Source organism: Camelus bactrianus, chromosome 29 (assembly GCF_048773025.1).
Source record: "Camelus bactrianus isolate YW-2024 breed Bactrian camel chromosome 29, ASM4877302v1, whole genome shotgun sequence".
In the NCBI taxonomy this organism is placed as follows: Eukaryota; Metazoa; Chordata; class Mammalia; order Artiodactyla; family Camelidae; genus Camelus; species Camelus bactrianus.
The window spans coordinates 20,632,152-20,659,664 of NC_133567.1; the positions used below are offsets into that span (position 1 = coordinate 20,632,152).

General features: G+C 34.0%; 1 long non-coding RNA gene across 16 annotated transcripts in view; it reads left to right on the top strand.

The window, feature by feature from the left end:
- LOC105066475 (uncharacterized) overlaps window positions 1-27,513 on the top strand; it is a 305,515-nt gene that overhangs the window by 212,375 nt on the left and 65,627 nt on the right. For 4 of the 16 annotated variants that reach the window (XR_012503252.1, XR_012503253.1, XR_012503259.1 and 1 more), the window contains one exon: window positions 24,166-26,373. The exons of the other annotated variants lie outside the window; for them this stretch is intronic. This is a non-coding gene — a long non-coding RNA (uncharacterized LOC105066475). Of the gene's footprint in view, window positions 1-24,165; window positions 26,374-27,513 lie in introns of those variants that run through there. 16 annotated transcript variants of the gene reach the window in all.

Sequence of the window (27,513 nt, forward strand, 5' to 3'; positions counted from 1 at the left end):
TCTGCTTTGTTCATGCAAATCCTTAATTCTTCTTGTGAAGCAATGATTTAATATGGATTTTGGAATAGTGTTTCAAAAAACAAAGCTATACCTTGAAAATTATGTTTTGGTTGTGTATATGTGACCTGTGTAAAATTAAAATAGTTTGATGTATCTTTAGTTTCATTTGGCATCTGAAGAGCAACCATGATGTCATTGTTACCTCCAGATCACTTCCAAAAATGTCGATTGTGACACAGAAATTGGACCGAGGGAACTGATGGTGGAACTACTTGACAATAAACCTTAGATAGATAACCTAAATGTGAGAAACACTTCAAGACATTGTGCAGTAGCCCTTATTATCATGACCTGGTGAACGACAGAAATACATTCTATTCTTTCACCATTATCTTCCACTTGTTCTTGGAGACACAGGATCTGTCCCAGGCCGAGATTTCAGTGTTTCCCCTCAGCTTCAAAGGTATGACTTTTTGCAAAGGGCAGAGTGTAATCCTTTCTCTTTTACAATTTTCAAAGCTTTTTTTGTGAAATAGATGAAATCATCAGAGTTGACTAAAGTCATTACAGAAAACCTGAGAAAGCTGAAATAAATGAGAATATTGCCCTGTCCCCTGAAAGCATGGATCTAAGTCATTTTATAAGATACTCTTTTCAAATCCTCAAGGAAAAGATAATTTTCAGCCTATTTGAATGTTTCCAGAACAAAGAAAAGGAAGAAAAAGTATCCTGTAATGCTGGTAACAAAACCTACCAGGGAGTATAGAAAGAAAAGACCAGTCTCAATAATGAATATAGATGAAAACATAGCAAGTGAATTATCAGCAAATGATATCCAGCTGTATTTACAGAACTAAATCCATCATGGCCAGCAGGGTTTATTTCATGAATGCAAGAATTGATCAGTACTAGGAAATTTATTAATCAAATCCCTCACTTTAACAGATCTAAATGGAAATATATTTAACTATCCACACATGAAATTTGATTGAATATAATTATCATTTCTATCTCAACATAAAAGACTAGAATTTTTGCCTTGACCCAATAAAACAATACACAGTATGTATCTCAGACTCAAAATCTGCATGATGCTTCATATTTAATTTGTATCTGTTTAATTGGCTGGTTCAGTAGTGCAAGTTAAAAGGTGCAAGTATTCTAAAACAGAGGCAGTGTTTTAATTCTTTAGAGACAAATTATCTGTGTATCTTTGGGCAGCAGAATCATCAGAAACGCTAAAAGCACACATGTAGCATCAGTAGCATATATGATGATGAGCGTGTGTTTGAGGTCTGATGCTCAGCAGGGCCATCTGCTGTGCTGGACAATTGCTTAACTTTGGACAGCAGTCCAACTTCTCTAAATCTCATTTTGTGTAGTTTAAAGTGGACATGCCACTGGTACCTATCCTTCATTTTGAAAGGTTTAAATGAGACGACACACCTTGAGCACTAAGCCGGGAGCGGGCACAGTGTGAGCACTGGTTCTGCTGGTCTTTATTATTATTACGATTATCAGGATACATAGAAACAGTTGAAGTAGATAAAAAAAAAGAGTCATTAGCTTCCTTATATATGAATAATATCCAGTCTGAATTAAAAAAAAATCAAATTCAACTTCCTTTGTTTTATTTATGGAAACAAAAATTAAATCATCACTATAGCATCCGAAAAGCAATCCCATAAATTTTGAATTAGTACACGTAGCAAAACAAACTAAAAGAAAACAGAATAATAACAAAAAGGACATCTTGATTGGCTTGAAAGGCTTAATTGACTAAAATAATGATTTATTATTATTTTGCCCACAAAGTTTTAATTGATGTCTACAAATTTATGGAGAATTGGTGTGACTAATTGACTTTAGGTAGTTATGCTAAGTATATACCTCTTTTAAGTACAAATTAATTTCCTGTTGTGATTTCATATAAGTAAACAATATGTATGCATGTTAGGAGGGAGTCTAGTACAAATCTTTCCACTATTTACTCCGTCATTTTCCTTTAATTTCCTATATATGTTACTTCATGGAGATGTATTGTTTGTATTTGAAATTGACTTCATTCTTCCTGATTCAATAGTCCCCAAATGAACAAAAATGACCTCTAATTCATTCATTTATTCACTTATTCATTCACGTAACAAGTATTTACTGAGTACCTACTCTGTGTCACATACTGTCCAACATGATTGGAACACATTAGAGAACAAAAATGACTTTCTGCTTCATATTCTAGGGGCAATTTCCTTCTACTGCAGGCATATGATTCCTGGGACTATGTAGATTAAAAAAATAAATTATGGCATATCTGAAAATCTCTCTTCAAAAGAAGCAATATTACTTTGCTTACAGAAGTCACGTTTGGATATTTTAAATGTCTTTCCCATCTGTCTTGTCCTATAGAACTGCTACAGAAAGTGACTTAAAAACAGTGCATTACCTGTATCAGATTCAAATTAGCAGATTCAACCAAAGATCTGCATCTCCAAGACCATTTTGTCATATACTAATTATATTATTCATAACATTTTTTGTATAATATCCTTTGTCTCTTGACAAGCTTTCAATTGTCTCTATTATAATGAAGTAAATACTCCAACAAACATTTTGAATAGGTGTATTGTGTTACATTTTATTTAGAGAAGTGATGTGTCTAGAAACCCATTTCTCAAGGATCTTACAATCGAGTGTGTGAGACTGTCCCCAAATAATGAACTTTAACATAAATAAAGGAACTTAGGGGAAAGAAAAAAAAAGAAAGAAAGCAAAGCAAAACAGAAAAGGCGAAAGTCATTGTCATAAAGCTCAGCATTGGAAAAAATGGGCACGTATTAATAGGTAGATATAAGGAGTGAAGGAGGAAAGGGAAATCCAGTGTGAGAGAACAGGGTAATTAAAGTCATAGAGATGTAAGAGTGAATGTGTATTTGAACACTGAACGATGTTTAGAATTTTCAAGTGGCTGGAAAAATAGGATACCTGGAGGGAGCAGCAAGAGATGAGTCTGAAAATGTGTAATTGTGAAGAGCCTTAAATGCTAAGGTTAAGGAGTTTAAAACCTTATCCTGTAAGTAATAGAACATGGTAAAATGTTTTGAAGGACCAAGATCTAACTTGTGCTTTAGTTTAATAATGGTTAATAATTTAGGCAAAGTTAGAAGTTAGTGATATAAAGACCCAGTTAGTAAGCTTGCATCATGATTCATTTGAGATATGGTATGATTCTGAACTACAGTATTGGAAGAAGATTGTAAAGGAAATAGAACTGAACAGGTTAGATGTGGATGATACAAAGAACTGGATACAATTTTATTATTATCCAGAATGACTTGTGAGGGTGGAGATGTCATTAGCCAATAAAGAGAACATAGGTAAAAAAAGGGATTTCCGGTATAAAGAAAACTTCTCTTTACTTACTTTTAGCTTTGGTTATGTTTAATTTGTGATGTGGGAGGAGTTTAATGCGAAAATGCAAGCTAATAATAATATGTTAGAGTTAAGACAAATTTCATATTTCAGATTCTATCTTTACATGCCTTTATATTTTGAATATTAGTGACATTAGCCATACTTTTAAAACTTATTACTTATAATTATAAAATATTTTATATATTAGTAAGGAATTGAATGGGTAAATACTTCCTTCATTATTGACTGTATTGGGTTTACATGTTAAAATTTAATTTTTAATATGTTACTTATAATTACCAAATATTTTATACATTGGTAAAGAATTGAATAGGTAAATGCTTCTGTCATCATTGACTGTATGGGCTTTGAGTGTTAAAAATTAAGTAATTGTTAGAAGAGAGTTCAAGAAAGAGAAAAGATGGGGAGGAAGGATAATTAATATTCAGTTCCATCCAAAGAGAGTGTTGGATTACTTTGACTCCTTTCACTCAAATTAAGAATCAACAGAAACACAGATTTTGAAGGATCTCTAAAATGGGTCAGTAAGCTCTTACACACAAATGCCAGTGATCTGTGCTCTCCCAGGGAACTGTCCACGGATTTGACTGACTCTCAGAGAAGCAGAGTCTAGACTCACGTGTTTCAGACTTTCATTCATATAAATCTAATGCACTTTGGGCTTAAAATACACGTTCTGATTTAGTAGGTCTGGAGTAGTATCCAGTATTCAGCATTTCTAACAGGTACCAGGTAATGCTGAAGCTGCTGGTTGAGATTTACAGCGTGAACTTTGGAAGAGAAGAGATGACTGTGATGGTTTAAAATTCCCCACAGGCTGTTTTAGCAATCCATGGAGATAAAGAACGCTGGGGGTCTTTTTGTATTAAATTATTGAACTCAGTTTTCATACCTAGTTTGATATGATTCAGATTCTGAACACTGGCCATGTAGCTGGAAATGACTGATCTCAGCGCAGAATGTGAAGTCACAGGTCTTTTTCAATCTCAGTTACCTGAAAATTCAATGTTGAGTTGTGACGAATTCTTAATCTTGGCTCAGCACAGGGTGGCCTTAGGTGCCACACGTCCCTGTAAGCAGAGCCTCCTGTTCCAGTGTTGCTGTGAGATTTTCAACAGCCTCTCATGTTTTCCTCTTGGCTTTGAAGTTTCTTTGATCTCTCAGGTCCCTGAAGAGAATGGGCAGACTTTCCAGCCTATCGGGAAAATATCTCTCAACACCCGCTACTGTAAATAAAAACAAAAAATAAACCTCAAAGGCACCATCCATTTTTTTCCTTCTGGTTATCCATGCTGAATATTTGATAATGGGTTCAATCACAGACAAATTCATGAAGTAGCTAAAGATTAACTTTAATACCTTTCCAACCTTTAAAAGCCCCTCCTTTGTCTATTCCTAGGAATACATAATCTTTATTTGCTTCTCTCTTCTTGTTAACAAACCATTTATTTGATCTTCTGTTTGCATAAAGATATACATGATTAGCGGTTTAAGAATGATTTCTTCCTTGAAATTTACATGGTAGTTAATATGGCCTAAGTTTTAACTGCTAAATTTCAGACGTAAAGTCAGAAACATTTAAGAATGAATTTGGGATATTCAGGTCCTTCTCTATGATTCTTAAACCATACCCAATTTTTTTTTTTTCTTATCCGACTAGGTCAATGAAGACCATCAGCTAAGGCAGTATCCTGATAGAATTCACACACACATATGACTTGATTGATGATGACCTAGTGAGCAACTGCCTAATAACCAGAGGGTGGAGTAGATTTCTATTAATGCAGGAAGGAAATTTGGAGTCCACAATATGCAACGTCATGGCAGTTGTGGGTAACTGTGGGAAACAACAAAAAAACCCCAAATTTTTAGGATTTTTATGTCTGCATCCAAGTCAATTGTGTTGCTTTGTTTCCCTAATTTGGTAGTTTTTACAATTGATTAAGACCTCTAAAATTTTGTCTAGGCAAAAATTTGAATTATTTGCCCTGTAAGAACTGCCTTGTAGCCCATGAATATTCTTGACTGGTATTTAGCATCTGCATATCAATATTACCTTTCTGTCTTTCTCTATCCACTCTTACCTATACAGTAATTCTTATGAAGTTATACTGTACTGCACTGAGTAGCAATATTTATATTATAAAGATCTCAGAAATTATTCTAAGGCATATATTAAGAATCTATTGAACTTAGACTGATGGTGGGCACTTTCCATTTTAGTTTCTTGCCTCACCCTTACTCTAACCATGACTTTGTGTTTCTGAAACCCAGAATACTAAATCTATTAAAACAATTAAAGTTGGTCCAAGAAAGTTCATATATATAGGAAATTCCACAAGTACAAAGATTTTAGGGCAATAGAGCAGATTTCTCCAAAATATATTTTTCCTTTCACAATATCTTAGTTATTTGAAAGACAATACAGTTGTTTAGAATCCAGTAATTCTGAAGACACTGGGATTTTTTCCTAACATTTGTGCATATTGAAACATCTTGACTCGTTATTCTGAATGTTTTCTGGTTATTCTGTCTCATGTCTTTCATATTTAAAATGCATGAGTTATTTTGTTTCAATGGAATATTTGTTAACTTTCTTTTATTTCTTTGTACTTCAAGGAAACAATTATCATAACACACAAGTGGAATTTTTATACGATATTATTTCTCTAAGTTTTGGTGTACTCTTTTGTATTTTGCAAAGCATGAGCATTTTGTTTTTATCACTGTATATGCTATACATTTCTGGTGATAGAATATATAGTAAATATATGAAAGCAGAGAAAAGCAAGTCTACTAGAATTTCATTACTCTAAACAAAGGGATCAAGAACCCTAATATTTCTCCATAGTGTGAGATTAATGATTGCTCAGTCCCCTGTCTTGTCTCTAAAGGAAGTATTTGGAGTCTTGGAAAAAGGACAAAACAATTTGTAACTAATATTAAAGCTAGACTATATCTGAAATTATCCATTAGGTTACTTTTTAAACATTTAAACATTTTAAGCATTCAGATATTTAAAATAAAATATTTTTAATTATCCATATTCTGGAGTAGTTTTGATTCTACAAGTAAATTATGTGAGCTTATAGTGGTGTAGAAACAGATAATCTCATCCATTTATAGAATTTTGCAAGAAAATTTCTGTTCATCTTTTCTCACCCAACTTAATTTTACAGCCTACTCTTTTCTCTCAATGGATATGATTCCCAGTGAAAATCTTATTCCTTTTTTCTATTTTCTCAATCTCTTGCTAATTCTAGTTACCTGTTTTTGAATATTCTTTTGCTTGACTACTAGAAGAAATAAAAAAAATACATTATTATATATCAGAATATTTATTAAAATTTAAAAAGGGAATTTTAAAAGAGACCAATTGGGAAATTTATCACTTTCTGAGCAAATGATACCTCAGTGATATTTTCTGAGACAAGGAAAATAGGTTAAGAAAGAGCTGATTGACAGTGAGAGGAATTACCTTATAGGTAAAGGAAAAGCATATGCAAAATCCTGAGGCCAGAACATGCGCAGTGAATTAACAGTGAAAAGTGCCAGGGTTTTTAGACTGTAGTGAGGAAAGAGTGAGAGGAACATGGGATGATATTGGAACAGTAGTTACTGAAGGCTGTGAGAAAGATTTGGTCTTTTAAGCCTTTGGATGTCATTGGCAAAAAACTGTATTTAATATTTTATACCAAGTGAACATTCAGACTGAGAGAGAATTCTGCTTCTTTCCTGAGGTTTCCACAGGTAAATTTCTATCTTAATTTTTATAAGTTACATAATAGATTTTTTAAAAGCACTCTTCTAGAAAGACTGATGAAAATTCCTCGGTTCTATTACCATACTTTTTAAAATTTGTTCTTGTCATATGTATTCTTAGAAAACATGTGTATAAGTAGAAAATATAACTTTATTCTCATTTTTAGCTTTATAATTTTCATAAACAGTACTCTAACATAAGGGTATCTGCAAAATGTTATGACTGATTTTCTATTGCAATGAGAAAGTCATCTTCCATTGACACAAGCACCAAAAAGCCGTTTATCCTCAGCAATATTTATTTTATACTTACTCATACTCTGATGAAATGCTTTGTTCTCTTCTTGGACCACTTAGCCATTTCATTAATGAGATGATTCACTTCTTGGAGCTTTGAGTTTAGATGTATTTTAATTATGCCATATGCTTCTTTACAAGTAGAGCTTTTATAGATACTATTAAATTCAAACTTTTACCACGGTTGTTCCAATTGGAAGGCTCTGCGTGAAAAAAAGATTCAGCAAAAATACAGATACTGAGAATAAGATTATATCCATAAAATCCTTGTTGCATTAACCCTTTATAATTTTAATTGATTTAGGTATTGGCCTTCTACCAATTTGCTTGGGAAGATCACTTAGATCAAAATGATTCTTTATATTAAGAACAAATTTTTAAAATATTGATGACAAATTTATTTAATTTCAAGTGATCTTCTTAACCAGTCAACTATCCTGAAACAAACCCTCTTTTTCTCAATCTCTGACATATTTTGATATGTATTTTAGGTTCTTTGTCCTTTAAATTGATATCATTTTACATTAATTGTTATACATTTAATATATTTCCGTTATTTTTAGGAGTGATTTTGTTGACTTACTAATTTTTCATCTCCAGATTTTTTTTCTAGTTAATTCATCTCTTTATGATAATGAAAAACTACTGATTGCTGAATTAGCTATATTATCTAACGAGAGGTCATACTTGATGATACAGGAAATAGGAAGGATGCAACTTCTTGTTCTTTGTTAATAACTTTTTTGTCGATCTGTTCAACATTGTTTACTTTTCTCTTTATTTGAGTGTCAAATTCATCGGTCCTTGCTGTTTCTTTTGCTTTGCTAATTTATTTTACTGTCTTTGATCCAGAGATTTAAAAGTTGTAGTTAGTTTTATAAAAACTTAAGAGTGTGAAGTTGTCTACTATTTACTGATGGATCAATAGATTCAATGCAATCTCAATTAATATTGCATGATGTTTTTTTCTGTGTGAAAATTGCAAGCTGATTTTTAATTTTACATGAATCAAGAATTCTCAAATCAGGTACAACCAAGAAAATCTTGAAGAACAAGAACAAAATATCAAAACATTTGGTAGAAGTAAATTAATGAAGACGGTAGGAGATTATTCTAAATACAGACTATAGGAACAAAGTTGAGATTCCAGAAACAGACTGACTAAGGTAATACAGCAGAACATTTGTAGAAAAATGTTTTTTTTGTGGCTGTAGCCAAAAAGCTAGTGCTCTAGGTATGTGTACAAGCTTTCTCCAGAGAGACGTTGGTGACCTGGTTTTACCATTGGAGTTTTGGGGTTGGGTTGGGGAAGGCAGTGGAAGTGCCTATCAGTTTATTAGAAGCTGGACCCTCAGGCAGCTCTTTATGAAATATACAGTCAGCTGCCTTTCAAAGGAAGACTGGGAAATGGGCGTTTTTGCACACTTCCTCTGCACTGAGCCCTGGGGGGGTGGTCCGCATGCACACAAACCAGAGACTAAGAACCTCTTCTTGGTTTGCTACAGTATTTTATGACTCTTGAATGAGAGAGTCATTGGCTATCAGAGCCAGGTGATCCAGGGGCCATCCCTTGGATAGCAGACACAAAAGCTAGAAGACTGATACTACACAGCTTTGACAAGAATATAAAGCAAGTGGAAGTCTCGTTTACCACCGGCAGGACTGTAAATTGGTATAACCACTTTGGAATACTATCTCGCAATACTTACTAAAGCTGAACATCAACTTGTCTTATCCAGTACTTCTACTCCTAGGTATTTTCCAAAGAGATATTAATGTACCCAAATACATATACAAGAATGTCTGTGGAAGGGTTGTTAATAACATCTCTCAATTAGAAAGTATCCAAGTATTCATCAAAAGTAGATTTTGGCAAATATGTACCTATGAAAGCCATTGAACTATTATAATTCACAATAATGTGAAGGAATATCATTAATTCATTGAAAATTCATCAATGATCTTAGCATATATGATTTTAGAACTTTTCTTGCATGCATAGTATACTGAGAAAATAATGTAAGTGTATTTAAGTAGAAGCACTACACAAATTGCAATTCAAAGGAAAAAAATTTAAATTTAAAATTAGAGGTAATAGAGAATGATTAAAAGCAGAGAAAAAGGAGGAGGAGGGAAATAGACTAGGAGTTGCAATATTTATTTTTATAAGTATTTTTCAGTTGGTTATTAATTTCATTGGAAAGCAGTAAGTGCTGTAAGAAAGAGAAAATAAATTAGATCTCTTCCTGATTAAGAAAAGAAATTACTTGATAAGACCAAACAAAATGAAAAGAACTGTGAATAAAACTTTCAGTAAATCTTGATGGGTACAAAGGGGAGGAAGGGTCTAAGTGTAGCCGGGAATCAGGAATCTGGGAGGAAATGGTACTGGCATGGCTCTTGAAGGATGGCTAAGGTGCTGACATGCAGTATTACAGGGGAGGGTCCTTCAGAGGGGTTAACCTATTGAAGGAGGAAAGTGTAGGGCAGATTTGGGAATCAAATGAATCAGGGATTTCTGGATTGTATGTACTTGGAAAAAATGGCAGAAACCGATAAAAAGGTAGGTTGGGTTCAGATACTGGCTAGTGGTGAATCTCATTCTAAGTAATTTGAGACTTTTTCTGTCAACAGTGAGTTCCTGTGGGAAGAATTTGTGTAGCAAGTTAATACTGAGTCTACATTTTGAGAATATAATATAAGGAAATGTGAAAGGAAGATTTAACTGGGGAAAAATAATATAATTTCAGGGGAATTTTGAGAGTGCCTCATCGTCTTATTTAATACATGACAAAAGTGTCTCCTGTCAGTTAATAGCACAGGAAATTAGGGGACCCAGGTTTCTGAATCTTTAAGCCAAGAAATCTTTCCTCTAAAACTAGTATTAGGAACAGTTGGCAAGCTATTGAATAGTCTAGGCGAGAAGAGATGAAGGCATGAACTGGGGTAGTGGGAATAAGAATAAATTGACACATAAGAGGGACTTTGAAAAGGTGTGACTGACAGGATTTGACAAGTAATTACATGTGGGGACTGAAAGAAGAGTATTTTTGGATTCCAGCTTGAACAGCTGGAAGGAGGAGGGAGTTTTTAACTGAGCCAGAGAAGAGGGGAACCAGAAGTTTGGGAAGGAAGAAGAGAATATAAATTTATTTCTGTGTACAAATTACTAGCTTTACTCCGGAATCAGCAATATGTTTGGAAGTTCTGTTCACGACTCCTTTTTAGGGCTGGGATGATATCATGTCAGAAGGACGGGTTCAGCAATTGAATGATTTACTCAAATCAATTGTGAAGAATTAGATTGATGCTTGGGTAGCCAGCTAAATAAATGTAGTTTTTTTCTCATTTTGTTGTTTTAGCATGGTGTAGGCATATTAGGAATTCTCTCTTGTGAAAATATTTCTGATGTGCGTTTTTTGAACTTTGTTTTGGGCTTCCTCTAAGTTAACTGTGGTAGGAGGGGATAAAAAAGGTGCGTTGTTCAGCAGCAGTCGTATTTTCCTTCCAAAGCAGCTTTGAAATACTCCATCAAGAGGACAGCCTCTTGCAGTGACTTTCCATTTTTCCCACCATTACCCTCACTGCTAGGCAACCATTAATCTAATTCCTGTCTCTCTAGGATTGCCTATTCTTTATATTTCATATAAATGGAATCATACAATATCTAGTCTTTTCTGCCTAGCTTTTTTCACTTAGAATACTGCTTTTGATGTTCATCCACATTATGGCATATATCATCACTTCCTTCCCTTTTACTGCCAGATAGTAGTCCATTGAATTAACATGCCACGTTTTACTTGTCCATTCATATGCTGATTGCACATTACACTTTTTTTTTTTTTTTTTTTGCTAATTTGAAAGTTGCTATGAACGTTCATGTACATGTTTTTTGTATGAATTTCTTTTGGCTGTATATCTAAGACTGGAATTACTGGGCCATAAGGTAACATTTTATTATATATATGTTTAACATTTTTTTGACCTTCCAAGCTGTTTTACAAAGCAGCTGCACTATTTTACACTTCCACCAGCAATAAGTGAGGATTCCTGTTTCTTCACATCCTTGTCAACGCTTGTCATTGTCTGTCTTTTTAATTATAGCCACTAGGTGGGGTGAAAGAGTATTTCCTTTTTTTTTTTAATGTCTGATACTTTATTTTTAAATAGAAAGGCACTATTACTATAGAAAGGGCTATTTATAACCAGATCAATAGAACAAACCTATGACAGAGAAAACGTAAGATGGAAACTTCATTAGGAAGACACAAAACACAAGATGGAAACTTGGTTAGGGAGACACTTACTACCCAATATTTTTACATTTTTACCCACTGTTTGGCAAAAACATTAGATTCACATCCATATTATTATAATAATTAATATTGTTAAAAATAATAGCAACTACCATTTATTGAGTACTTGCTTAATGCTAGTACTCTTTGTACTGAACTCTTTAAATATATATATCCCTAATTAATTCTTTTTCTTTTCCTTTTGTAAATAAGTTTTATTGGAAAAGCCACACCCATTTATTTACGTATGATCTATGGCAGAATTAAGTATTTACATGAGAGACATTATGGCTTGCAAAGTCTACTGTATTTACAGGTGTACCTCAGAGATGTCGTGGGTTTGACTCCAGGCCATGGCGGTGAAGTGGGTCACAGGAAGTTTTTGGTTTCCTAGTGCGTACAGAACTTATGCTTATGTTATACTGTAGCCTATTTTTTTTCCTCCTTTTTCAGGTAGAATTATTACAGTTCGACTGCCTGCATTCTGTTGATTCTTATTTTGTAGTTGGCTTTATTCCTTTGATAACCATGTAAGTTTAAAAAGCTAAAGATCTAATCTGTTCTTAGAAACAATAATTAGTACACATATGTAAACTAAAAAAATGTGCAGTATGCTGTATATATGTATTTATATGCAGTATAATGTGTATGTGCAGTCGAAGAGTATTTCATTTTTGTTTGATTGCATTTTGTAAGTGACTAATTATATTGAACACTTTTTTATGTGGCTATTGGCCATTTGTGTATCTTCTTTGTCAAAAATGTTTATTCAAATCTTCTGCCCATTTTGAATTAGATTACTTGTCATTTTATTACTGGGTTGTGAGTTATTTATATATTCTGGATACAAATCCCTTGTTGCATGTATGATTTGCATTATTTTCTCTCATTCTCTGGGTTTTTTTTAAGCATGATGTCCTTTGAAGCACGAGAGTTTTTATTTCAATGAAGTCCAGTTTGTCTTTTCTTTCTTTCTTTCTTTTATTTTGGTAATCTGAGATTTTTAGTGTCATATCTAAGAATGCTTTGCCTAATCCAAGGTCACAAAAATTTAGGTCTATGTTTCCTTTCAAGAATTTTCTAATTTTAGCTCTTACATTTAGGTATATGCTCCACTTTAAGTTAATTTTTGTATATGGTATGAAATAGAAATCTAAATTCATTCTTTTGCATGTGGATATCCAGTTGTCTGAGCACCATTTATTGAAAAAATGATTCTTTTCTCATTGAATTGCCTTGACATTCTTGTTAAAAATCAATTGATCCTAAATGTATGAATTTATTTCTGAGCTCTTATTTCTATTCTGTTCTATTAGATCTAGTGATTTAAATATCTACTTTATGCCTGTATCACACTGTCTTGATGATTGGAGGTGTGGAGTCAGTTTTGAAATTAGGCGGTATGAGTCCTTCAACTTTGTTCTTCCCATTTATAATAAATTTTTCTTTCATGAAAATAAATATAATACTATGCATTATAATATATATTATATGATAGATCCTTATTACTGTCACTTATTTTTGTTGCATTTTCATCTTAAGAATTTCTCACTTCCATATTGTCTATTTGCTGTTGTTACTGCTTTTATTGTATATATGTGCTTTCTTTCATTAATCTTTAAGGTAACCTGTGAAGAAGTCAATTTTTGTTATTTTTGAGTCAAATTCATATACTTGAAATATTTAAAGTTTGAAGTTTTTGTAGCTTCCAAGTGTCATAGAGAATAATACCACAAACACTTGGGTAGCCACCATTCAAAATGAACATTTGTCAATATTTTGTCATTTTTAGACTCAAATATTTGATAAATGTTTGTCCTGAAGTTACAGTTCTTTTTGGATCCCATTTTATAAGTAAGAAAGCAAACCACAACCTGTAAGAACCTATCTGCTCTCTCTGCCTCTTTGTCTCACTCACTCTTTCTGTGTCTGTCTCTCTCTTTCCCCATAATTCTTTCTCTTTCTCTCTGATTTTTCCTCAGAAGCAACTGCCATCATGAATTTGAATTTTCTCTTTCAAGTACACATTAAAAAATAAATTTTAATATTTGTCATCCATTCATTTGCTCATTAAATATAAATTGAATGCCTAGCGTACACTAGGCATTATTCTAAATGCTAGGGATACAGCAGTAAAAAATACAGGAAAAATTCCTTCTTCCACTTTTGGAGCATATATTCTAATTTAAAAGGTGGTAAACATGATTTTAGGATCAATTAATGCTATCTGAAAAAAGAAACTAAGGAGATTGATTGATAAGTTGGTCAGGAAATGTAGCTATGAGCATTATATGTGAGTAGAGATTTGAATGGCACAAGTAATTAAATAAACATTAAGGTAGACTGGGATTTCAAAATTGTAGAATAGATAAACAAGATTATACTGTATAGCACAGGGAAATATATACAAGATCTTATGGTAGCTCACAGAGAAAAAAATGTGACAATGAATATATATATGTTCATGTAAAACTGAAAAATTGTACTCTACACTGGAATTTGACACAACATTGTAAAATGATTATAAATCAATAAAAAATGTTAAAAAAATTTAGAGGAAAAACATCTCAAGCAGACATTTCTCTTGACTTTATTATACAGCCACCAGCATTTTGAGACACTGGCTTTGTGCTTATTTATCTCTGCTGAACTGACCTTGGTCAACAGCCAGATGGTGACTGGCTTCTCCTCTTTCACTCTTGAAATTCTTGCTACTTCTGTTGATTTCAGGCAGAGTCACAGAAAATGAAAAGGACGGTGTGTTTATCACCTTTTGTTCCACTTTCCCTAAGAACTAATAGGAATCTTTTCTGATTTTGCCATTGGCTTTGTGTTTGCTACATGGCTTCAAGGAAAGGCGTGGTGTTGGAGTTTTTAAGGATTGTGTAAATTATGTTTGGGTCACAATGCATGAGAATAATGCATCTTGTCAAATATTTTGGCTGGTTTCTATGGTAATTGATATTTTCCTTGATAGGGGCCATACTCCATTCCATTTTGGAGATAATCATACTATTCTACTCATTGTAGATAGTGTCTATTATATAGTTAAATTAAAGGTTAAGTTTTCTATCATTTATTTTTAAATGTTATTGATTTTTTTAGATGTTAAGAGGGAAATGGGTGAAAAAGACTGACACTTTTTATAGGAAGTCAAAATATATTCTATTTAGATTTTCTTGCATACAAGTTTTACCTCAAAACTAACTTATCTTCACACAATTACTGTATACTTTCAAATAATGTTTAAAATTTATGTGGTGAAACCATTTTTAATTTTATGCTTTAATCCACAGTAATTTTGTCTTGTAAATTAAAATTTAGGTGGTTTACTTAGGTTATCAGCTATGTAGACTAATATCCTCAAAAATCTTTAATATAAAATCATTAGCATTTGCATGTTGCTTGTATATTGCTGTTGAAATTTTATACATAATTAAAATTGTTATTCATAACTTTTTGCTTTCATTTGGATTTTATTTTAAACTAAACCTATTATTCTTTAAAACCAACAGTTTTTAATCCCTTACTCTTTTAACTGCTAAGATTTTAATACCTATTTATTCTAAGCAGAAGTTTAAAATGGCTTCCATGACCTTCACTCTATGATGTTACTTCCATGATTATGTTATGTTATATGACAAAAGGGAAATTTTCCTATCAGGTGTGTTTAATCACACAAGAAGCCCTTTAAAAGCAGAGAAGTCCTTCCACCTGAAAGTCAGAGAGAATCACAGCACTGAGGTAGAATCAATGCTCCATTGCTGTCTTTGAAGATGGGGGAGGCAATTGCAAGGAGCACAGTGTACTCTCTTAAAGCTGAGAACCACTCCTAGCTGATAGTCACCAAGGAAACGGGGACCTCAGTCCTACAACCACATGAACTACATTCTGCCAATGACCTGATAGAGCCTGGAAGTGAATTCTTCCCTGAGTTTCCAGGTAAGAGCCAGCTCCACTGACACCTTGATTTCAGACTTGTGAAACCATATGCAGTGAATCCAGTGAAGCCCACCCAAACTTCTGATCCATATAACAGAGGAATAATAAATGGATCTTTAAGTGCTATGTTTGTGGTAATTTGTTATGCAGCAATAAAAACTACTATGATATTACAAAATAAAAAGCCATAAAAATGTCCTGTTTTTAACTAATGGAAATGTTTCAAACAATCTAATAATTTTTTATATCTATTTTGGTTTTATATGATGGGCAATGAGTAGTTTTTGTTTTTGTTTTTTAAGAGCCTCTGTAAAAGAGCCTGGATATACAAGGAAGTATATGATGCAGTTTCTGTAAATTGAAGTTCTTAAACCATATTTCTTGGCTGAGATCCAATCTAAGTATGTCTGGTAATATAGTGAACCTTGACAAGTAAGTCACTCTCTTGGAGGAAATAAATTTTTCCCACTGTGAAAAATTAAATTTTGTAGAGCAGCATGAACTGTTTAGTATTGTTTCCCTTTCCTTTAATAAACTTTTAATGTTTTGAAAGAGTTTGACTCATTTCACATGTGGGATCAGTTTACCACTGGCTTAATATAAATCAGAGTTGTAAGTAACTTGTAGTGTTATACCTTAAGATTTCTGAAATTCTTTACATTTCTCAACTTCTAGTCTTATTTTTAAAAAGTCTGAAAAATGCTCTTCTAATAAAATTTATTTATTTAAAATAATATCAATGGAGATATCTTTCCTTACATTAAATATATATACATATGTGCATATATGTGTATTTATAATATATATACATATAATATGTATGTACATATATAACCCATTACGGACTTCAAAGTAATCCCAACCTTATGGGCATCTTTGGCCTTGGCTTACGCCTATAACACATTACTATGCTATATTATTCATGAGTTTTTCATTGAATGTCAAATGCTATGCCTCATGCTGAGATTGTATATACATACTGAATAACTTATGGTCTCTACCTTACAAGAGTTACATAGAAACAGATGAAGAACATAAAATGTGACAAATTTTATAAACAATATGCCAGGGTAATAAAGAATTTTGATTCACTGCATATAGGAATTTATAGTAGTAGAGGAGGATACTAAAGGGATTTTCTTTTTACTGTATTTATTTAAATGCCTCAGGCAATACTTTTTCCTGAATTCCATCTTCATTATAAACAACAAAATATGAAGAGGATACAATTTCAGTTTTAACCTCCTCCAATAAAAACTGAAACAAGTATATCATTTTTCCTTTATCTTTCTATGTTGTTTAACTTTTGAAATAGTGAAGATTAAAGTGCTCAATTTATAGTATTGTAGAAATATTAAGGAGTTTATTTTTCCTGTATGTCAACTGTACCTTCATTACCACGAGCAGAAAGTGTCAAGGGTATTTATATATACATTTTTTTTATCTCAATAGGAGATTTGTAATGACAAAAGGAGAGTTGCTAGTTTGATAATAACATTTGTTAGTGTAATCTCTTAATCTTTGATATTTGATTACGTAGCCTATACCAATAATGAAGTAATATAATCACCACAAGCCACACAAGAAGAATAAATAAAGTATGATGAGAGTTAGAGGTACAGAGAGACTTTGATTTTTTGATAAGTATGATTAATTAGAAAATTTAGTTGTCTTAGGATATTACTTGGGAATTGAATATTCGTAGGTATAGAGTAAAGGATAGACTTAGGGTGAAAAGATTAAAGTTTGAATCCTAACTCTGCCATTAAAATATTTTATTTATGTTATTTTTAAAATTTGTTTACTTTTACCTTGGACTGTCTTGCAACTCTTTGAATTCTCTCTGTTCAAGCAGCAGTGATGGTTTTTTTCTGTCAGAGCTGCTGGAAGATTCAATATAAATAACATACATGAGATTTCATTTAAAGCTGTAGGATAAACCAAAGTAGCAACTGTAATATTTATGGTTATTTATAATGATAATATCAAATGAAAATAGGTAATTGTCACTGCTTAAGACTAAAGACTTATAAATGTGTCTAATTTCTCAACGAGTTGCCTATAGTCGTTTTCTGTACACAATTACACGGATGCTGAGGATGGTGTGAGGTAATATTGTGAAGGACGTATGCATGGCCGAGTTTGCAAGTTTGAGGATACACAGGAAAATGAAGTGTGGGATGGAATAAGTGGGGAACAATGTAGGCAGATGGCACATAATCAAGAATCTTATTGATTCAGCATCTCTTTCTCCAATAAAAGAAGATTCTGTGGAAAGGATTTTGTTAAACTTTTATGTTAGACATGTCTTAAGCCTTTTTATACAATAGTTTGGCGAGAACTTTTTCATATACATTCTTGATTGGTCGGTCGGTTGTTTGAATGATAATACATTCTTAGACAAAGTAATCAGATTACATTGTGAACAATTTTCAAGACAGAGAGGCAGGGTTGAATTCGCAAGGGCTAGCTCTGTGTAAATGGTCAATCTGTTTCCATGGTTACTGGCTGTCTGAGTAAACTTAAGAATTTGAAGGTGTTGGTTTGTGCCCTCTTATCTTAAAGAATCTCAAGAAGATTGTTTCTATAAATATGGTTTCCATCTCTGGGCTAAGTGTAGGTTTGAGGATAAAATTTCGGAAGAGACAACTTTTAAGCTATATAAAATAGCATCTCATAAATATACCTTTCCCTGAATCTTGTACCATGTTTTTGATATTAAGCATGAACATATTTGTAGTTTCCACTATTCTAATTATAAGGAAATCCACTTTATCACATCTTTCCTGAAGGCATCCATTTTTATGATTTTTCTTGGCCACAGGGGCTGATGTAGCTCTCAGTGATGCAGAAGGCTGTCTTTTTAAATATAATCTATTACTTTCTTTTCAGGCACTATTACAGGAACGAATTTTAGCAGACACAAAGAGAATTTTAAAATATGATACAGAAAAGATATTTTCACATCCAAAATAAGGTTTAGAAACTTGAAAGAAACATAAATTAACATTTTTGGGGTGTATTTAAAAGAATGGAAGTTTTCATTTCTTATATGAGTAAGTGCATGGCTTTTTACAAAAAAAAAATTCTTTTTATGCTTATTTTTTTCCTTTGAGATAATATTTAACATTTTATTTCTGTAATTAAAAATAGCAGTCTTGTCATAGTTTTCTTAACTTTGAAACCACTGAACTGTGTTTTTTCTATTTGCTTTGATTCTAGTCAATGTTATAGTGCAAATATTTTTTCTTCTCCACAGACCCCAGTCCCCTGCCAAGTTGAACTGATTGCAGAGCTCCCATTGATTTCAAAGGGAATTCCATACCCCCAAAACCTCCCTGGCTGTGTGTATGTGCACATGGCCAAGTGATAAAGTGGCTGAGAATTACTTACAGCATGTGCAAAATGAAGATTAGAATAATAATTTCATCATTATCATGATTATTGCTATTTAATATTTATATTGCACCTTACCCTGAGAAGCTCAAGAAACTTCATGAATTTTACATTATCCAGTGGGCTTTAATCTTAACTATACCTCTATGTGCTGGGTAAGGCACAAAATTAATAATAGATTTGAGTGACATATATTGCTAGGGAAATCTAATTCCATTGCTGTTTAGCTCTTTTCTGTTATTGGAAAACAGCATTATATATTTGCCTAGAAAGTTGGATTGCTATCTCATTATTTTAGTACTGAGGGGTCCATTCACTATTTATTTTGGAATAACTCCAGGTGACATCTTATTCAAACGCAAAGAAGAAATACACTGATAATTTGTATTATATTTAGCATTAGTCATCAACATTCAAAACTAATCCTTAATGAAAAAAGAACATTTTATTGCTTGTTATCTTATACTGACTAAACTAGTTTAACATTCAATGCCTAAACTTAGATATATCTGAGTAAATTTTCCTGGTCCTTTTAGGTAAATAAAACTGGATTCAGTACTGTGTCTTTGGGCCTATTTTACACGTGGAAGTGAATTTCAAATTACTACAATGAAATATTTGAAGCTACTCTCCTAACCTAAAATTATAACAGAAAGTAAAACATCATGCAATTTATGGCTCTATTGTAATGATTAAAACATTAATTTTCTTAATAAGACTTCACCAAAAAAGCCCCAATTTCTTAGGCTTTTGAAATATAATTTTAGCTTTTCTGGATTGAGATGCAGATTTTAGATATTTTTTTTTTCTTACATAACCTACTACCAAATTCCCCTGAGACTCTGACTTTTCTAGTCCTCTTTTTCCATTAAATGGAAATAATCTCAGAGTTTGAAAAAGTCTGTCTGGAATTGGTTAATTTGTATCTAGGAAGATATCAGAATAATCACATAGATGATCATAAATAGAGCAAAAGCTGTTACATAGGCCTGGACACAGTTTTAAATGTTTCATTAGAATAATTAAATTTATGACTGTGATATAATCAAGTTAGGAATAAAATTTTGCAGGTGATTTGGGAACAGGAGGGAGGCGTGTGGATAGGAAGAAGTGGAGTAAAATTATTGATATTAACTAATTTAATTTAGTAATCATACAATTCCAAATATATATATTACTTTATTTTTACACCTAAGGAAGTTAAAACTGAAGAAAGTTAAGTAATTTGAACAAGGCCATATAGCTGGTGAGCAGTTGAAGAAATTATTCTCAAAAAACCTGTGCCTCAAAACCTGTGACCTTTCTTGTCAAGGAGGCCAGTAAAGGAATAGATTTTGACACAAAGGAATGTATTTTGAGGGCCTCTCAGTAACCCCAATGTGCAGACACTAAGACAGCATGGAATTTGTCCACAGGACTACTATTTTATGGCTTAGAAGCATTGCTCTCTTTGGCCTTATCAAATAGTTTTTATTTCTGTATCCACTCTCACTGTGGATGTTCATTTATAAATCATTGTACATTTTTACTTATTTATTATTTTTTAAGATTTTTTTGGGTGGTGGAGGTAATTAGGTCTATTTATTTATTGTTATTTATCTAATGATGGTACTGGGGATTGAACCCAAGACCTCGTGCATCCTAAGCATGTGCTCTACTACTGAGCAATACCATCCCCCCTTAAGTCATTGTTCATTTTACATAAACAAATGAGATTTGCAAGGATTTCTTATATGAATAAATCAGTACAATTCTGAATACTGCAACTACTCCATCGGCCTCATTGGGTAGGGGTTTTTGGCAGTCAACTTATCTCACTTGCCTGCCTGCCACGCGGGTTTTTTCAAATCATACGCACAGCAAAGCTACAAATAACTCCATGGCATAGATACTCAAAGCCACTCTGCTGTTGCCAAACCTCTACTACAGTTATCCACCTTTGGGCTTCAATTTAGTTGCTTATGTTTTTCAGCCTTGCTGTTAACTTAATTCTTTGAGGAGTCACCCCGCAACACACATGGTTGCCACGTGAATTTCTCATCACTGAGGAGCCTACACAGCCATAGGGGAGAAGTGCTGGAGAAGCCATGTGGTCATTATGTCCCAGTGGTTCCAGCACTGGGTTTTCATATACAAGTGAACATTACTGAGTTTTACTTCTATTTACTTTACTTACTAATTTACCAATGTTTTATTTATAATGATTACTTCTATATTTGTTAGTTAAATTGATGCTCTCCTCTTCTATGTCTTTATTAACTATGATAATTTAATCACGATAGTGTAAAGAATAAAGATGAAATGAGAAGTTCAAAGGGCCTGTGGTCTCTCTGTAGATACTGTTATCCACCCTACATCCTTGCTGGCCACTAGTCTGCCATAGTAGACATGAGATGTACCTCCCAGACCCCACTTCAAGAAAGAACTCACTGCTCGGCCTCTGTCAGCTCCCTCGTGGCCTCCATCAGAAGCAGAGAGCAGCCTCAACAAGGTCATGCCTTTTCCAGAGAAATCCGCATCTGATGACTGAGTGTGGCAGGGCTGTAACTACCAGCTTGATGCAGGACCCTTGTGATGTTAGTCCTTGCTCCCCAAATCCCTTCTTGTTAGGCCAAAGGTGTGTCAGCCTTGCATCATGGTTTGACTTCTTTCTCTTCCAAGCCTCTTTTAAACTCCCATCTGTTATAGGTATTGGCCTCTAATAAATGCTTTGTGCTTTAAACTCTTATCTCAGCATCTGCCTCAGGAAAACCCAACCTATGACATCTACCCTGGTATCATTTACCTTGTTGTACCTGTTTGTTCACGGCTTGTGCAATGAGCAGCCCATTGTAATGTAGAGAGGGAAGGAACATGGTTAGAAGGTCTCCTTTGGTCTTCCTCTCCACTCAAGACTGCCATTTCCTTCCAACAAAGATAGATAGGTAGGTAGTAGATAGATAGATAGATAGATAGATAGATAGGAAATCTCTTAAAATTTTATTTTAGTTTCTCAGATCCAAAAATGTCCTTGTTGATTTTCTCACTTCACTAGAGTTGAGTTTCGGAGAGAACTGACAGTCTGCTTTAATTAAACTTCTTGTCAAGAAACTATTTGGGGGTTGTTAAAACATGACTGAGGGTTGTCTATCTTTCCGTGGTTATTAGATAGCCATAGACCTTCATGTTTTATGTGTCAATCATAAAAATCATAAGGACTTTTCAGGTCATGGTATAGAGATCATTTTATTTTTAAATTTTAGCTTGTAAGATTGTGTTGAATGAAATTACTACACCATTTATCCCCATCAGAAAGGTAGCCTTAATGGTTTATTTGTCTAAAAAAGCAGGTTTAGTAGAGAATCTGCTTCCTAGCAGTTAAAATTTAATTGGATAATTTAAACTAAACCCATTTGAGGTTGACATTTTGTGTTTCCTTGTCATTCTTATCAATGAAATTCTGCCATAATAGCTGAATACGACATCAAATGTGTAATTGTAAGGCTGAAAAATAGGTACTTCATAAAATTAAAGGTGCTCTCTTTAAGAATATACTCTTTAGTAAAGCTCTAAGTGTATCCTTAACCTCAGTCCGCCACTCTGAATTTTCAGTGTCAAATGTGCAATTATTTGATAAATGTGCTATGAAAGGAAACTAAAACCCTGAGTAAAACTTAGCAATCCCCATGGCTTAGCAGTGAGGAAACCATCATAGCCTTGCCCCATAGTCATTTCTGTGAGTAAATATCATAGCGCCAACTCCGGGGAACAAGGCTGAGAAAAAACACCAGGCGTTCCATTTAAATGAGATGGGCATGCCAGTTTATTATTAAGAATCATTCGAATGCACTGAACTAGGTCTCTGCTTTGCTGATTATTCCAATTAAGCAAACATGCCATTTAGCAGAATAATGAATAAGTGGAACTCTCTTAATTGGGGCACTAGATTTCTTCGTCCATTCTGCTCAGCAAATTGTACTGTAGAAGTTTATCTTCTTCTTTTACTCAGCAGTTTCCCCAGTATGAATTCTTGGACCTCCATAATTGCTTGTTTGGAAGTGATATCTCTATTTTCATGGTGCCAGTTTCAATTTGACCACTGAGAATACATAGTTGAACAGTTCTGAACAGGGACCCATTCTCAAAGGTCTTCAGTACCACTAGGTAAGCCAGTATCTGGGAGCTTATTTCAAATTTCACATACATACACCTGTATAGAAAATGTTAACCGTGGTTATATATCTGGGAGATGGCGTTATAGATTATTTCCTTTTTCCTTTTGTGAGTCTTTGCATTTAAAACAATGAACATGTAGCACTCTACTAATAAGAAAAGAATTATAAATATGATTTTTTAAAAAATGCATTTTCTTTCATTGGCACAGTTAAACAGGAGAAATGAAAAGGAAGATGTTAGCATCAGGAACTGAAAGTATAATTACTTAAAAGAAATTGTGCAGAATGGAAAGCAAAATAACTCGATTTCCTTCTTCCATAAAATGTTTAGCTATCATTAGTACTGACTTTTTGTTTTCTTCCACATTTCCCTCAGCAGAAGTGCCTGTTACCCATCTGTTTCCCTTGTAATAAACATAGACAATAGACATGGAAAAATCTTACAGTTAAAAGAAACCTTAAATCTCAGCAATTCTCACAGTTTCATCTTACAGATCATGGTACATGAGCTCCAAGAATTTGTGTTGTCATGGCGGGGTTGTCTCCTGATTTGTAGGCAGGTTAATGTGACCGTAGTGAGTTTTGTGGCTTAATTTTTGGAAATCTGGAACTCTGGATACAGCGGTACTATTTTTGTAATATGACACTACTGCTTTGACAGTGTTAATGTGACCTCTCCATTCATTTCTCGGCTGTGAACCTCTCGTTCTGTTCTTATCCTTTCCAGAGGTCACATGCCGACCCAGGAGAAATACTTGAAAACACTTCTCTAACCAGGGGTTAAAATCAGACGACTTTTTCCTCTCATTCAAACCTATGACAAAGAGGCTGTCCACTGCATTTTATCATCTTTAGTGAAATGATCTTTTTTTTTTTTTTCCCGGCAGCTCAAAAGGAAAAATAATATGACGTTGAGGGATGAAATATGAGTCTGAAGCTGTAGAAGTAACAGCGGAATGAGTGAGAAGAATTGCGTGTCACTTATCCAGGGTTCTGTGCCGCTGCAGAAACCCAGCCCAGCACAGGCAGCTGTTTGTGCCCGCTTCGCCTTGTAATTTTTCCAGTGGCACTTCCCTTAAAAAGTGTCATCGACTATTATGATCATCTGTCTTATGTAAAAGTAGGGTGCTGTTTAATTTGAACAAAGTTACTCTTCATAACTGTCTCCTCACCAGAGCAAAATGAAGTAAAGGGAAGTTTTGTGTTCTTGTAACTCTAGTCTTAGCTGCCGTTTTTACTGGCTACACCACCTTCTCTCACTAGCCTGGTGGTCCCAGCTGGCGTAGACACAGATTTCACCAGTCTTCATTTGCATTAATCCATCAGAATTCACCTGGTGTGAAAAAGCAGGCTAGCTCTGTGGCCTTTTTTGTTTTGTGTGGTTTTTGGGGGGTTTTTGTTTTTTGGCTTTTTTTGTCTCGAGTGGCAGAAGTTATGTCCTGAGTTTATCCATCAGGAAGAACAAAAGGAAACGAGTCACTATTAACATCTCCAAGCCAAGGGATCTACATTCTCTTTTTCCCCAGGTTTACTGGGCTTTGCTGCAAGGTGGTGGCCAGCAAGCTGTTTTCAGTTGAAGTTGATTATGCCAGATGTTGAGACACTCAGGGGTCCTTAATAATATTTCCCTTCTCTACTGAGATCTTGAAGTAATTGAGAGATATGATGGAAAGTTTAGCACACGGAGGCCAAAATATCAGCTTTATTTTAGAAAAGGTTTGTGTCTATGGGCCATACTGAACCCAAGAAGTAGCAGCCTTAGCTATTGGGCTGGACTGGGGCAGGCCTCTCCCTGGTCCTTCTGGGAGGCTCTTTCCAAATTGGTGGCTTGGAGGAGCAGATTGGGATGTTTCCCAAAGGCAGTTCACTGCCGAGAAGGCCAGAAGCAAGCTCTGCCCTATAGATGTGCACTTCTTCTTTCAACTCATTATTAGGGGATTCAAACTCATTATTACGGGAGAAGTGAGAGAGCGAGCTGAGATCGACCACGGGTGTTATAGCCAGTGAGCTTCCTCCCCATGGAGAGAAATATTAGAAATGGGGCATTTCCCACATCACCCCCATGTGTTGAAATAATTCAGAAGTAGGATATGCTATTTTTAAAAGGAAGACTTCACCATTTTATCTACCATTATTCATATCGTGCCTTTTAATATAGAACTAGCATTTATCCTCCATTGTGTCTTATTTTCTTAAATGAGAGCATGACTGAAGACATGTAGAGGGGAAACACCTTCTTTTCCCTTGACTGCCTGCCAAGGAGAGCAGTTTGTGCCAGTTGGCAACCACATCTTATATGTCATTGTTTCCTGCTGTAAAGAAGTAGGGGACATTCTGATCATATCCAGAGTTGCAGCAGACGTCTGAATCTGATTTATTTGTCTTCTTGGGAACCGCAGATGGTCAAGTCTCTCTTTCATTGCCTTTGGGATCCATCCATTTCCTGAGCTGATGGAACTAACTAGCTTGTTTCTTCTGGTACACCTGTCCCCATTGACAGAAAAGATTGCTGCTTCGCCATCAGCATTCTTTTTAGCGTCTTGTGGCAGATGTTTGTCTGTACTACCTGCCCAAGGTTCAACTATTGGGGAAAAAAAGACCTGGACCGTATTTTTTATTATAACGGATAACCTCATTTATATGAAAAGGTAAACTTTTCCCATTAACTTTTTCTTCATGTAAGTTTTTATCTTACTATTGAATCATAATTAATTGCAGTGTTTGCTGTTCAAATACAGTACGATATTGGAGATTTCATATGGTTCAACCTATCATTTATCGGAGTTCATTCAAAATCCATAATCTGTTATCTACAAGCGCAAAAGAACCTTAAATGTTTATTTGTATGCACAGCAGAATTAAATACACGTGTAACATTTAAGATATGCACATTTTGTATGTTACCCAGATGTGTGTACATGCAGCATTTCAAGTTTTGTAGAGTATGTGGATAGCATATCCTGAATTCATAGAATAAGTGTTTCTTGTAAATTCAAAAGAAGTTTATAACTTAGAGGTTAGTTGCAATGTGGAATCTGAAACTATATTATAGAACTTTCATGCTTGGTATATGCATTAAAGAATGATGGTTTAAAGGGCAAATAATGTCTTAGTATTATTGTGAAAATAGCTTTGAATTTCAGTCTTCCTGGAAAAGTCTGGTGATCTCCCAGAAGTCCCTGGACTACACTTTGAGAACCCTGACTAAAATATTCCCCTGTAGAAGAACATAAGAGGGGAGAGTGTGTGTGTATGTATGTGTGTGTGCATGTGTGTATGTGTGTGTACTTATGTGTGTGTATGTGTGTGTATGTGTATATGTGTGTGTGTGATGGGGCAGTATTCTCTATAGGGTGGTACTTCCCTAAGGAAGTAAACCTTGAACCAATGGCTAAAAATGATGAGTGGCCAGCATATGGCCACCTGGGAGAAGGACCTTCTCTTCAAATAGCCGGCAGGCGCTTTTAGCAGAAAAGAGCTGGGAGTCTATCTACTGACTAATTCAGATAACTCCATACTCTTTTTGGAGAAAGGTACATGTGTAAATTTCAGCCACTGGAAATGACAGTTTCAATTTAACAAAAGGCTTGACAGAATGAGGAAAGTGACTCTCCTTTAGAAGGATGCACTGATTTTGTCATATTGTTACTTTACTAATAGCCATTCTCTTCTTATTTGCGGAGTTCAGAGGATGTTCCATGCCTTCTTTTTCTACCAACTTTGAGGACTTAAATTGCAGGGTATATTCATAGCCATTTTTTCTCACTTAATGAAATAAAATAGTTAATAAAGATATATAGCAATTAAACAGCTAAAGTATATGCCATTTTCTTTATTTGATTTATGAATATGGGAAAACCGTAATTTTTTAGAATTAGCCGTATGTGAAAGATTTAAATCTGCCTATTTATTTCAAATAAGTCTCACATACAATTATGTATATTTGCTTCTTTTATGAAATTATTATGTAGATCTTTCACTTATTATTGAAATTAGTGGGTAATGAATGTGACTTTTATGTCAAATTTTATAAAGCAGAATTTACATATATCCTATATCCCAGAACATGCCTAAAAATATTTGTGGAAGCATAACACATTTTGTATTCATGTTCCTCTTAAATTTATTTGTTTTTCCCTATCTATTTTTGGAATTTTTTTAATAAGAACATTTATTAATGATCCCATTTAGAAAAATCTCCAAAAAGATGTGTATTTAGGTATACTTGGTATTAG